This window comes from Cornus florida, unplaced genomic scaffold, assembly GCF_030987335.1.
Source record: "Cornus florida cultivar Cherokee Brave unplaced genomic scaffold, ASM3098733v1 CherokeeBrave_3.0.0_Hap2_Chr06, whole genome shotgun sequence".
NCBI lineage: Eukaryota > Viridiplantae > Streptophyta > Magnoliopsida > Cornales > Cornaceae > Cornus > Cornus florida.
In genome coordinates this window covers 31,684,539-31,699,867 of record NW_026775576.1, presented here as the reverse complement: position 1 = coordinate 31,699,867, position 15,329 = coordinate 31,684,539, and the positions used below count along the sequence as shown (strand labels likewise).

At 37.0% G+C, this 15,329-nt stretch overlaps 1 pseudogene; it reads left to right on the top strand.

Moving 5' to 3' along the window:
• The first annotated feature begins 2,470 nt into the window (after nt 1-2,470).
• Nucleotides 2,471-2,571, top strand: LOC132315418 (small nucleolar RNA R71; annotated as a pseudogene).
• Nucleotides 2,572-15,329: the final 12,758 nt, after the last annotated feature.

The following is a 15,329-nucleotide window of genomic DNA, read 5'->3' as shown; positions in this document are numbered from 1 at the left end:
GGAAATTAAAAATTAAAATTAAAATAAAGAATATTTTTGAATTTTTGGAAATAAAACAAAAGAAAATTATTTTGGGATTGGATACAGAGATGGAAGTTCAATCGATCGAACCTCTTTTGAGATCGATCGAACAGGCACAAAATGCTTATTTTCAACATGAAAGTGTATGCAACCTCAATCAAAGTTCTTAGCCATATGTATGAACCCTAAACAAATATCTAGACGTCGCAAGAATTGAAAAGTAAAATAGAAATGAGGGAGGAATAGGGTTGTGAAACCCTACGAAATGCACTAGTCTTTAATGTCTCTAGCAAGACATTGGACTCTTTTAGCCCGGATCAAACATCTTTTAATGCATCCCCTCCTTAATGGGGTGATAAGTACTTTGAATTCCACCCAACAAACGGTTCCCTAAAAAACTTGTTGGATTAGGTTCAAAGGAGATTGTTAGTCCTTTGTCAATGTAATCTTTGGGCTTCCATGCCCTCTCAAAGCAAGTTTTTGAAACATCATTCTTTAGTTTCAAGTCAAAGATGAACTTTTCAAAGTTTTAGCTTCAAGCAAAGACTCCATTCTTTCATATTCATTGTCATGACATTTTTCTACAACACTTACTTCTTCAAGCTTGTCAAATGAATTGGGGTCGTATTGAAGATATTCAACTTCACCTTCATATGGCCAAATGAGATCTTCACTATCCCCGTCCTACAATTGATGTTGGCTTTTGCGGTTGCCAAGAAAGGACCGCCAAGGATAACGAGAATTTGGCTCTTGGGATTTGGAACTGGTTCCGTGTCAATGACAACAAAATCGACCGGGAAGAAGAATTTATCAATTTTAATTAAGACATCCTCAATGATACCCCTAGGCTTTTTGATGGATCGGTCAGCAAGTTGTAAAATTTGACATATACCGAGTATGAAAGAAGATTGACACTTGTTCCCAAATTAAGAAGAGCCCGATTAATGACATGGTCACCAATGATGCAAGAAGTAGTAGGTGAACTGGGGTCTTTAAATTTTGGAAAAGTGTTATGCTGCAAGATTGAGCTCACTTGCTCGGTCAAGACCACTTTCCTAGGTGATTGGCTCTTGTTCTTCCTCTTTTGGGGGCAAAGATCTTTCAAGAACTTGGCATAAGCCGGAATTTGCTTAATTGTATCCAAAAGTGGAAGATTAATCTTCACTTGCCTAAACATTTCAATGATTTCATTGGTCTTGGTCTTTTGCTTGTCAATAGAGATGGACCCTTTTAAGGTATCCGGAAATGGAGCTCTTAGCTCAAAAGTTTTTTCAAAGATTTTCTTTAAAGAATCTTCAACACAAGAATTTTTGAATTCAATTTTAAAATCAATTTTGAACTCACTTTTCAAATCATTTTCTAACACTTTCTCATTTGAATGATCATGCATATGCAATGAAGGAGGAATATGATGAGAAATGGGACGGGTGTCAACTTTTGGTTGCACCGGTTCACTCTCTTCATTAGGAATACCTACTTAGTTGTCAATAATCTTCCCACTTCTCAAATTCATCACCGCATTGACATGTTCAATTGTGTGCCCTTACGATGAGGAATGAGTCTCCACAAAACATTGTTGCTTTGGTGGTGCATTCAGAGGCATTTTCCCCTTCTCTCTAGCATTTAAGGTACTAGCTATTTGCCTTACTTGGGTTTCTAGCTTAGCAATGGATTGAGAATGGGAATGAAGCAATTGAGTGTTCGCCTCTAGAGTACCTAGAGCGGTCAACACTTTTTCCTCAAAAGTGGGACTCCTAGAGTTTCCTTAAGAATATGATGATTGGTTCGGAAAATGAGAATTAGAAAATTGCTTTCCATGTGATTGAAATGATGATGATTTAAAACCTTGGGAACCTTGGCCTTACATTGGTGGCTGAACATACTTCCCTTGAAAACCACCTTGGGGAGGGTTTGAGCCTTCCCCTTGGCTTTTCTAAGAAAAGTTTGGATGGTTTCTCCAACTTGAATTGTAATGAGTGCCATAGGGATTATTCCTTTAATTAACAAATGTAGCATTGACTTGCTCATGGGGCTCACTTTGCAATGTCCATGGGGACAATTCGAAGTAGAATGTAAAACACTTGAACAAGTCATACATGATTCATTAGATGCACGATGATGAATACGAGTAGGGGAAGAAGATACTTGATTCGCCGAATTTTAGTTGACCAAAAATTGATCAAACCTTTGAGATAAGGATTTCATCTCGGCGGCTATGTCATTAGAGTTCTTAACTTGATATAAGCCGACATTCTTCCTTCCACCTAGATTTCTACCATTTTTAGAGGACAAAGATCTATGCATTGAATTCTCACTCATGCTTTTATACAATTGCCACATATCACTTTCATGCTTTTCAAGATAAAAACCACCCATGGATGCACCAACCATACCCTTGTGGTTATCCGGTAAACATTCAAAGAAATATTGAACTAGTTGCCACTTAGGTATGTCATGATGAGGGCACTTTCTAAGCAAATCATTAAACCTTTCCCCATACCTCATGAAACATTTCCCCATCCCCTTGAGAAAAATTCTCTAATTGAAGTTCTCATGGCATTGGTCTTAGAAACTGGATAGTACTTTTTCGCAAACTCTTATTGCATTTTCGCCCAAGAGGTTATCGAAAAAGGCCTAAGATTGTTGAACCAATATTTTACCTTGTCTTTAAGGGTGAAAGGAAAAAGTTTAAGTCTTAAAACCTCTCCCGGCATGTCCGTGTATTTCACGGTGGAACACACTTCAAGAAACTCATCCAAATGCTTGTAAGGTTCTTCACTAGGAAGTTGATGATAGTTTGGAAGCATTTGAATAGTCTGTGGTTTAATCTCATAATGATGTGCTCTAAATGGGGGCAATTGAATGCAAGTGGGTGCATTGTATTCATTAGGCACTTAATGATCTCTTAATACAATGGGAGGATTCACAATTGGTGGTGTTAAATGAACACCTTGATTAGCTTGAACAATGGGAGGTTGTGGAGTAAATATTGGCCGAGGCATTCCTAATAGAACTTAGCCTTGTTGTTGTGGTGGGATAAATGGTCTTGGCATGCCTTATGGTACTTAAACATTTTCATGATGCACATTAGGGTGGAGGGTGCTTTGTTGGTCTATGTGACCAAGGTCCTCCACATGGTCGTCATTCAAATCCTCCATTGGTGAAATGGAATGATGAGAACTACCTCTTCCCCTAGGATTATGAACAACTGATTCAAGATGAAAATTAGGATGGACAAGAGTAGGATTCAATGACCTATGACCATACATACACTAGCAAAGTAAATAACAAGCAAATAACACTCACTTCGCCCCCACAACAATTCAATCAACAAATCTCCACATACAATGATCCTATGCTTCCATGCTTGAACAACATGCAAAGAAAAGTAAATTGCTTCCACGCGGGCTCATGATCTATCTAAGAATGTAAAAACATGCCTCCATGCAGGCCGACGATTTAACTAGAGATTGAGTTAGAAAGATCTCACAAAGGGTCCTTAAGCAACTTTAATTTATTTCCAATTTTCAAGCCTTGCTATGCTTAGCAATTTTTAGATTTTTAGCCCTTTTTATGCTTAGCTCAGCTCCTTGCTTTGAATTTCCCTCTGCTCAACTTCCTTACTAAATTTAACCTATCCAAATAAGAACAAACACAATAAGTAACTAAAAATAAAATAAAGTAAAGACATGATCAAAAAAGTACTAATTCCTAATTATTTCCAAAACACGGCGTTGCCAATTCAATCCTCGGCAACGATGCCAAAAACATAGTGTGTGCCGTACCGGGTCACCAAATTTGTGTAAAATAGTGTGGCAAGTTTTACATTTATAAATGCCACTACTAACACCAACTAAAAATATAGCTAGGGTGAGTAGGGATCATCCCAAGGGATTAGAAGTGCACTAGTAATGGAAACAATGCTTAGGGTTAGTAGGTCGAGCGATCAAAATGTGGTTGGTTTGGTTGATTAAACTACAATTAAGACTAAACAAGCTCAATATAAAACAAGTAATTAAAGGATAGAGAAACAAGAGAGAAAGGTCTTGGGACTTAGAGGTCACCACTAAGCATCACCTTTCTATACACTCAATTCATAATTAATGAGGAGGAAAACATATGTTGCAACAATAGTAAGTGTGTGTGGTTGTTTCAACAAGCATAGATGACCAATTAAGTATATATTGTCTAAACAACATAATGAATAACACAACATATCAAACTAAGCCATTAATCCTTCCTTTAAGCTCACAATCCAAATGTCGTGACCCAAGTTTTTCAACCCAGTGCGTTAGTGATGACCCAAAAGTTGACCCGATAACGGATCCGAAATGCTGAAGTAAAAGATAAAACCATAGTCCTCTAAGATATAAATCATCTCTAAGACACCAATGTGACATTCCATGAAGTCACGGAAGTTAAAGAAAAGCGAATGAGCAAACGAGAGTCAAAACAGGGTAAATCCGTCAATGAAGGGCAAAATGGTCAATTCACAAATGAAAGGAGAAAATTGACTCTAAACAAGTCAAACAAGGTGAATACAACTTAATCTAATCATTTCACAACATTCCAAGAGGTTTTAAGAACTTTGGACAAGAATGCCACAAAATGCCCTTTTCTAGTTTAAGCAATAACTGACACTATCTCACTAAAACATGAATAACTCCCACTGTGTTTGGAATTTGAGAAGGACATTGGTACCATTGGAAAGCTGACTCAAAATCCATGAATTAAGGTTCAATAATCACCCCATTTGGGTTAGAAATGAAGGAGTTATTCCCCCTTTGAAGTTGGAACTTCAGTGCTGAAACCCAATAGAGAAGCTGTCCATGTTCAAGCTATTTCGGTCGACCGAACTAGACAAAAACTTTTCTGAAATCATGATTTTAAGGAGTCTTTGGTTCGGTAGACCGATTTGAACCATCGGTTGACCGACATAGGCCATCAGTCGATCGAAATGGCCCTGAAAGCTGAAAATGGCTACTGGAATTGATGAATTACTGTGTAATGAAACTACCAAAAGCAATCGACCGACCGAAACACCTCGAAATGCAACTATATAACCTGTTATATGCCAAAGGTGTTAAGGTTCGACCCAAGCTTTGAATCCCATGATGATTTGGTTCAAAAATGAAAGTTTAAAACTGGTTTTCATGAAGAGGTGAGTGTGTGGACATGTCAACAAGTGTAATATGAATATATGAATGTAAAACAATGGCTTATGGCCTTTTACATGTCAATTACAAGATTTTACATGCCAGACCTCAAAGATAGGAAGATTTCATCCTAAAGACAAAACTTGGAATCTAAATGCATACACTTGAACTTTAAGGATTATAGCCTTTAGCCTTATGTTATACATATCAAATAGGCTCCAAATAATGTATCTAAGTACACTTTACATATCATAAAGCAAAAATGGCATAATTGAACCTAATTAAGCATTACATCTTTCTAAGCAAAGCTGAAACATGCTAATAGTTGCATGTGAATAAGAATACTTTAAAAGAAGCTTCAAATCTCTAAACCACCCAAGGCAAGTGCAAATTTCCGAATCTTGAATCCTGTACCTGAACAAAAACCCCAGTAACTTCGGGGTGAGTAAACAAGTTTACTCATAGGAATGAGTATGCATCGACTCAATTTCATATAGATTTTTACATTAACTTGAAACACTTCAAAAGGGATCATGCCACCTAACGTCTATGTCAAAAGTTAGACTCATGGAGCATCCTAAGCTACCTTACAACATTTCTAGCATAAATCACATCATGCATGCAATCCCAAACAACATAAGGGTATGCTATACAAAGCAACAAGTTATAGATTTTCAAAGTTATCAACTTGAAATCTAAAATACGAAAGCAACAAAAGTGGGTCATGCCACCTAATGTCTATGTTCCAAATGAATCTATAAGATCATTCCTAAGCTATATTTAAACATTTAGCATAGATGTACTTAACAACATCAAGTTTACAATGATTCATCAAAAATCATAAAACATAAATGTACTTAATAACATTAAAAGCTTACTATGACTTATCCAAAATCATAATGCATAGATGTGCTTAACAGCATTAAAATTTTACAATGATTCATTAAAATCTTAAAGCATAGATGTACTTGATAACATCAAAATCGCCAATAACAAAAACCACAAGTCATAATTAAACATGATTGTCAACTTGGAATTGAATACGAAATCAAATAGTGGAAGACTTGGACATCAAATCTTGGATAAAGCCAAGACCTAAACGGTTATTCCGGGTACTGACCCGCTGGGAATACCACCCTAAGTGCGCACTAAAAAATAGGGACAACTCATACGTCCCATACTAAAGCCAAACTCTATCCATATCACTTGTAACAATAACATCACAAGACTCCAAAATAAACCAAATAAGTTCACAACTTATACATAATTTATATAATGCACGATATCACCTTCCTTGCACAAGTAGGTTGAAACCACACAATCCATGTCTTAGAGCTTAAATTCTAAAATGACATATACAATGTCAATTACAAAGTGTATATTTCATTACACAAGGCAACTATATATTCCCTAAAGTAAACATGTTCTTATGAATATAAATATAACAACAATGTTATCCAATGCTCAAAACACAACCAAGTGAATACACAATAAGTCCAAGTCCATGATTTGATTATAGAAACAATTTCTAAAACACAAATAGATCCATGGAGCCATTAGATAGAATTTAATTAAACAAAATAATTAAATTCTCTAGATTTCCAATTTAATCCAAATGTTCTCATTTTAATATATGTTAAAAAACATATCATGGTCATTACATATATCAAATCAAATGTACAAAATGAGCAAGATACCACCAAATAGAATTTAACTAATTTAAATCAATTAAATTCTCTAGATTTCAAAAGTTGTTCAAATGATCTTAATTTAATATATATCAAGCACGAAGTCATGGTCATACCATATATCAAGTCTAAAATGGAATACAAGCAAAACACAATTAACTAAAATTTAAATCAAATTAAATTCATTTAATCTCTAGATTTAAAAACTCATTTAAATCATTCCAATTTAATATATAACAAAGATCAAGTCATGGCCATGCCATATATCAAGTCTAAAATGAGTTATATGCAAGCTATGATACATCATTAATTTCTCAAATTAACAAAGGACATGCATACAACTTATATTTCATACAAAAGCAAGTAAAACACTTGGAAAATAAACTATGACACCCCCTACCTCAATAAAAAATTGAATCTCTATAATCCCAAGCAACCAAGCTCTAAAATGGAAAACAAAACAAGGGTTTTGAAGAGGAGAGTGAGAGGAAACTTTTGTCTCCCAAGATTTATAGTCTAAGGTGAATGGAAGGCCCTCAAAAATCAAGGTTAAAGCCTAAGCATCAAGCTTCTCTAATGGTGGCTAGGGTTTGTGGTGAGGAAGACAATGTTACCAATGAGATTAAGTGTGAGTGGAGGGAATAGAAATCATCCACTCACTATGTGATCTTACACTACCTCACACACACGCACTAATGCAAGACTAAATTGTGAGCCTACAGTTGTCACAAATCTAAGGCTCCTTCCTAGGCTTAATCCTAAGCCTACACTTGTCAACCATCTAAGCTAACAAGTGCACCAATCCTAGGCCAACAAGTGGGTTAATCTCCACCCTCCAAATGTCACAAGATGATGCATCCAAGTCACTCCACCCCAATGCTAACAAATGGCACCATGAGAATGTGACATTTGTCACATTTTCCAAAAATTACAAAAATGTCCTTTTTCAAAATATCTTACAATTTTATTTGTAAAAAGGTCCCTAAGATGAAAATTAATTATTTTACAAAATTACACTAAAACCCCAAAAATAAAGAATAATCACAATAAGGTATGCATCATTGCCCTTTATGAAAAAGTAAACAACTAGCATGCTTTTCTACAAAACTAAAAATACCAATATCATGAAAATCAAATATCGTGGATTCATGCAAAGCTGGAATCAAATCTGAGCACAAAAAGTGAGGTTATGTAAAGAAAAACAATAAACAGAAAAAAGACAAAATAAGGAAAAAGACGAAATAGGGAATAGTGTCAAAAAATGAAAATGTTAATTTGACATTGTCCCCAAAGGAAGTTGTTAATCCAAAGAAAAGAGTCTCAGAAATCATTTCAGAGCACTTGAGATGACACTAAGTGATAAGAAACCGAACTCAGAAAAGAAAAGATCAACGGAAAAAAATATCCGTGAAAATCTGAGAAAAAGAAAAGGAAGAAAATGACCGGGTCATTACAACCTTCCCACCTTAAAGGGATTTCATCCCCAAAATCCTGCCCCAACAAAACAAAAGGCGAAACCAGGATAACTACGGAGTACATCTCCGAGTATCCCAGAAAAAATGCTATAAAAACAATCCCAAAACTGAAGGACAACGTAGAAAATAATGTCATTCGCACCCACGTGCTTACAACAGGACAACCTCTCAAAAGAATAGTGACCACATGGCCACACGACAAGTCAAAACTTGCACACAGAACCCAAATGTTCCTCTTGATGAACCATCAAACGGACCCGAAAACAACCACCAAAAGAACCCAAGATATCCACATATCAAATCAAGGTACTGGACAAAGACGATGTGGCAGTACGAATAGCGACCAGAACCCGCCCACGACGTACTCAAATGTGTGGTAGCAATGACAATGTCTAGTGCCTGCCCACACTTACGTGTCAGTAAGGTAGCATCAACGGCAACTAGCACTCGCCCACAACACACAACTTTATACGGTAGCATGACAATATAAGGTACCAATTCATGACCTGCCCCCACTAGGTCTACCCATGAAACCTCTCGATATGAATGACATCAACGTCAGAAATGATCATTACTAAAAGCATTACGGAGACCAACATTTTGTGAGAGTTGGGATATGGTCCAAAGATGTCCGGCCAGACCATCCTGGCTAATCCTAAAACTCTGACAACAATGCTATAGGTACCGCTATACTTAAGGATTTAAATCCTTAATACAACAAAACCAACAACTCCAACGTCTCAAAACACTACTATCAGCAACATCAATCAAGAATCCAAAGCCTGAAAAACAAATTGAAACGAACCTCACTACTAGACATTTCATCAAAAGTCCTACATATCTCCCTGAAATAGATCAACTATAAGATTACACCGTAATTAAACATTAGATCCATATCCCTATCATGGATAACTAAATCCTCAAAATACAAGTCCACCAACTGGCACACACACCAAAATCCTGACAATAAAAATCACAAAATGAGTCTCTCAAAACCGTGCTTAGAATCACCAAGCTAAATCAAAATTCCTCAATTTCCATCAACCCATAAATAACCACTAGAACTACGATTCCTCAAAACTATGCCTAGTCATAACTAAGACGAGAAAACTCCATAAACAAACCATATCCAATAACGATCCTCCAAAACTCTTCCTAAAAGTCAACCACATCCAGGTCTCCAAAATGGAAACAAGTCTCCAAAAGACGTCCATAAACAGCATGAAGCTCATACAACGATTCAAATAAATCCTCAATCATATGGACACAATTCGCCGAAAAATGATCTCACACCAATCCACTCACTTTGAGCACCACAACCCGTCAATAACCATCGCAAAACTCCCCAAGGGAAAACACAAAAGAAAGGGAACCAGCAATCCTAAGAAGGATAACACCACGATTCCACCCCTGAAATAAAAGACAACAAGGTCAAAGACTTCGCCCCTTACATGGGTGTAAGTCGACCAAAATCCATCAAATCCTCACCAAGGACTCAACACAACAATAGTGATCCTCATGAACCAGCCAACCCCAAAACCGTGCACAATGCAACGAAGAGAAGAGACTCACTCCTTGTGAAGTCCCTAACGCAAATCAAGAAAAAGATGAGAATTCTTTTACAAGGAATTTCAAAACGAGACCATTGCAGAAACTGGCACATAAACAACGTGCGACCGAAGGAAACAAAAAGGAAAAAAAACCAAATATGGGAGTCATGCATATGACAAGGAATGCAACTACCAAATAAGTAAATCTACTCACATAGATGAAATCAAAGGTACATGCGACACGTCTCCACGTAACACAAAAGCATGTCATTAAAGCATAGTAACAACATGGCATCTCTAGGCGTATAAAGAAGGCATGCTAACGCCACACAACAAGAAAGCAAATGTGGATACACTTCCACCTACTCATGCATCGCAATAACATAAATCATACTACTAACATGGTAGTAAACGAAATTGCATAAAATAAAACGATGCATCAATGAACCCTATGGACGTCGTGTCCTAGAGTGTCTAGGTAAAAGGAATAACTAGTCCTAGTCATAAATTGACTCCAAAGACCAATGCGACAATAGCCTGTCTCAAAACCAACGTGGGCCCTTACCACAATGGTAGGACTTTAACAATCCATCTCCAAATCTAGAGGTGACACTACAAGTGACACTAACAGTGCAATGCTCTCTCTACCCAAAACATCAATCAATCGACTTGATCCCAAAAGTGTCATCACGTAAAGAGAACTTAAAGGAAATGGCAACTATAGCCATACCAACAATAACCAAATCAATCACTACGACTGATCCCCAAAATAACCATCATTATCATCAATCAAAAGGACAACGCCTATCAAAACAAAACAGAGATTCCATATAAACTACACTTATAGCTAGCCAGTACGGTAGCATAACAGTGCCATGCACCCACCCACAAATGTACCCGCCCACAAAAATTACAATCCCAGAGGAATCACCCCGAACAACCAAGGATTCTAAAAGGTCCATAACCTCATCATAGCCCAAAACCAACAAATCCAGCACTACGGCAACGCCTAATGACTCACCTCACGAGAGCCTAAACAAAAGGTATCTCTCCATTTACCTCACAACCAATGATAGGTCAACAACAACCTCTGCTACTATGAAACCAAACTGAGAATCACCAACAACCTCTAAAAAGAGTGCCTAAACAAAACCAAAACACACCAACCATCGCACTAAGTGAAAACTCACCAAACAACCCAACCACAACTCAAACATCCCATGACCAATCCCAAGTCCTGCCAAATATGCAAAACAATTATGCATATACAAATCAAATCTAGTATACATCATATGTCATGCTCTTTACAATAAAATTTAAATCATGCTAAGCAAACGACATACCACATGTAGCACATAAGTAAATAAACATGTTATTAGACCAAAATATGTTATCATGAAGCATATAAATACATAGAGCATGGCAACACAAGCATGATATGCACCCAAAACCTATCATCCTAAACTTTTAGAACCTAAGAGCTCTGATACCACTTGTCGTGACCCAAGTTTTTTAACCCGGTGCGTTAGTGATGACCCGAAAGTTGATCCAATAACGGATCCGAAATGCGGAAGCAAAAGATGAAACCATAGTCCTATGAGATAGAAATCATCTTTAAGACACCAATGTGACATTCCATGAAGTCACGAAGGTTAAAGAAAAGCGAATGAGCAAATGAGAGTCAAAACAGGCTAAATCTATTAATAAAGGGCAAAATGGTCAATTCACAAATGAAAGGAGAAAATTAACTCTAAATAAGTCAAACAAGGTGAATACAACTTAATCTAATTATTTCACAAAATTCAAAGAGGTTCTAAGAACTTTGGACAAGAATCCCACAAAAGGCCCATTCCCGATTTAAGCGAAAACTAACACTATCTCACTAAAACATAAATAACTTCCACTATGTTTAGAATTTGAGAATTTCATTGGTACCATTAGAAAGCTAACTAAAAATCCATGAATTTAGGCTCAAGAATCACCCTATTTGGGTTAGAAATGAAAGAGTTATGCCCTTTTGAAGTTGGAACTTCAGTGTTGAAACCCAATAGAGAAGCTGTGCATGTTCAAGCTATTTCGGTCTTTTGAAGTTAGAACTTCAGTGCTGAAACCCAATAGAGAAGCTATGCATGTTCAAGCTATTTCGGTCGACCGAACTGGACAGAAACTTTTCCAAAATCATGATTTTAAGGATTCTTTGGTTCGGTAGACCGATTTAAACCATCGGTCGACCAAAATAGGCCATCGGTCGACTGAAATGGCCCTGAAAGCTGAAAATGGCTACTGGAATTGATGAATTACTATGCAATGAAGCTACCAAAAGCTATTGGTCGACCGAAATAGAGTTTCGGTCGACCGAAACACCCCAAAATGCTGCTATATACCCTGCTATATACCAAAGGTGTTAAGGTTCGACCCAAGCTTTGAATCCCATGATGATTTGGTTCAAAAATGAAAGTTTAAAACTGGTTTTCATGGAGAGGTGAGTGTGTGGATATGTCAACAAGTGTAATGTGAATATATGAATGTAAAACAATGGCTCATGGCCTTTTACATGTCAATTACAAGATTTTGCATGCCAAACCTCAAAGTTAAGAAGATTACATCTGGAAGACAAAACTTGGAATCTAAATGCATACACTTGAACTTTAAGGATTATAGCCCTTAGACTTATGTCATATATATCAAATAGGCTCCAAATAATGTATTGATCGGTTGATCAACTATACATCAACATTCGCAATAGCACGAATCATTGTAAAATAGGGCTATTGGTCGGGTAAGTCGAACCACTGGGACTGCGCTAGTTTATGGCAACCTAAGTGTCTAGAATTGTTCTTAGAATGATAAAGGGTAATAAGGGTTTGTTTGATGGTCACTAAATCTATGAAATTAAGATGCATAAAATAGAACTTACAATAATTTTAAAAAGAGATAGAATGTCGGTAAAAGAGACTAGGGAAGTGAATCCACCTACGCCCTAAATACATGCTAAATCAAGACTAAATTGGGGATAAACACTATATAAGTAATGATCAAGAATTATGTAGCAACACATAGTTGCTTCATAACCAATAAAAAGTTCATGAAATTAAAACAAGAATGGTCTATCAAAAGACAACACATTTGGACTACCTAGACTAGGGTGTAGTATCAAATACATTAACTTAAGCAAAAGACCATCAAGCATTCAATCAAATGATGAAGCACATGAAGGTAAGAATCAAGCATAGTCCATCAAAGGAGGTACCTAAGCAATGGAATATCAAGTTTCAAAATCAACATGCCTTGAAAACCATTCATAGTTAATATCTTCATTGTCGCTATGAAAATAAAAGCAATAAGACTAATGTAAGAATCATCAAGACAAGCTAAAGAACTCACATCAATCATTTAAACATGAATATTCATTACAAGAAGTAATAAGCTCTTAAACTATGAAAAGACCAAAGTTTATACATTATAATCCCCAAAATAGAACCTAATCTAGAACATGAACAAAAGGGGAGGCTTCATCACCTCCCTAGATGGAGTTTAGTTACCCATGAGTGAGTTAGAAGAAGGAAGAAGCAAGGCTTTCCCCTCCATTTTCGAGCTTCCTCCTTGAAGCTTCAAGAACTCCTCCTCTTTGCTCTCTTCTCTCTCCTCTAATCTTGTAGAATCAAGCTTCATGTAAATGTGTGGCCTCCCTCTCTTATCTTCTAGAGATAAGGCTCAAAAAATCCCCACCAACCAACATCTCCAACCAACCATTAAAGAGGGAAATTAGAATTGAGGAACCCAAGATGCAAGTGGCTGAAAATGGGCCATTTCCGGATGCAATTCTGCCCTAATTTCGAGCACTCGAAATAAGGGCTCGAGCACTCGAAATTGGAGTAGAATGCTCCATTCTTGCCTTGCTCCACCCAGGCCTACTTCGGTTAAACAGCCATAACTTTGCGTTTCGAACTCCGAATGATGAACCATTTAAAGATTTGGAGAGCTGATTCATAGCTTTAAAAACTTCATGTTTTGATGAAGACCCAAATCTTAAGTCTGGTTGGTCGAAAATGGGGAGAAAGGCAATACTTCAGTGCTGCCAGGCAGTTCTGCGCACCTCTGGTAATAAGGCCATAACTCTCTGCTCCGAGCTCCGAATGATGAACCGTTTGAAGATTTAGAAAGCTAATTCAGAGCTCTAAATCTTTCATGTTATGATGGAAGTCCAGTCCTCGAGCTTTCTGGGTCAAAATGGCAAGCAAAGTCCTGACTCCACTGCTGATCTCGTGAAGCAATCTGCCCTAATTTCGAGCACTCGAAATAAGGCCTCGAGCACTCGAAAATTGGCCAGAATGCCCTATGCTTGGTTTGCTCCGCCTGGACCTACTTTGGTAAAAGGACCATAACTTTGCGTTCTGAACTCCAAATGATAAACCGTTTGAAGATTTGAAAAGTTAATTCAGAGCTCTAAAAACTTTATGTTTTGGTGGAGATCCAATTCTCAAGGATGGTTGGCTGAAAATAAAGATCAAGGCAGAATTTCATTGCTGCCAGGCAGTTCTGCTCACCTCTGGTAACAAGGCCATAACTCTCTGGTCCAAGCTCCGAATGAAAAACCGCTTGAAGATTTAGAAAGCTGATTCAGAGTTCTAAATATGACATTTTATAATGGAAGTCCAGTTCTCAAGTTTACAGGGTCAAAATGGCGAACAAATTTTGGGCTTCACTGCTGCCAGAATTTCAGAATTGGCACCTTTGATGTTCAAAACTCCACAAAGCATCCTTCTTGCTTCTTTTTGGCCAATGGACCTGAAAATATATACATACACACAAATGAAGATAATCTACTTAAATAATCAAACGATGGACTTAACTAATGCAATTTAGGGCGCTTGAATATACAATATTCGGCGCTTATCATGTATCTAAGTACACTTTACATATCATAAAGCAAAAATAGCATAATTAAACCTAATTAAGCATTACATCTTTATAAGCAAATCTGAAACATGCTAACACTTGCATGTGAACAAAAATACTTTAAAAGAAGCTTCAAATCTCCAAACCACCCAAGGCAAGTGCAAATTTTCGAATCTTGAATCCTGTACCTGAACAAAACCCCCAGTAACTTCGAGGTGAGTAAACAAGTTTACTCGTAGGGAATGAGCATGCATCGACTCGATTTCTTATAGATTTTTACATTAACTTGAAACACTTTAAAAGGGATCATACCACCTAACGTATATGTCAAAGGTTAGACTCATGGAGCATCCTAAGCTACCTTAGAACATTTCTAGCATAAATCACACCATGCATGCAATCCCAAACAACATAAGGGCATGCTATACATAGCAACAAGATATAGATTCTCAAAGTTATCAACTTGAAATCTAAAATACGAAAGCGACAAAAGTGGGTCATGCCACCTAATGTCTATGTTCCAAATGAATCTATAAGATC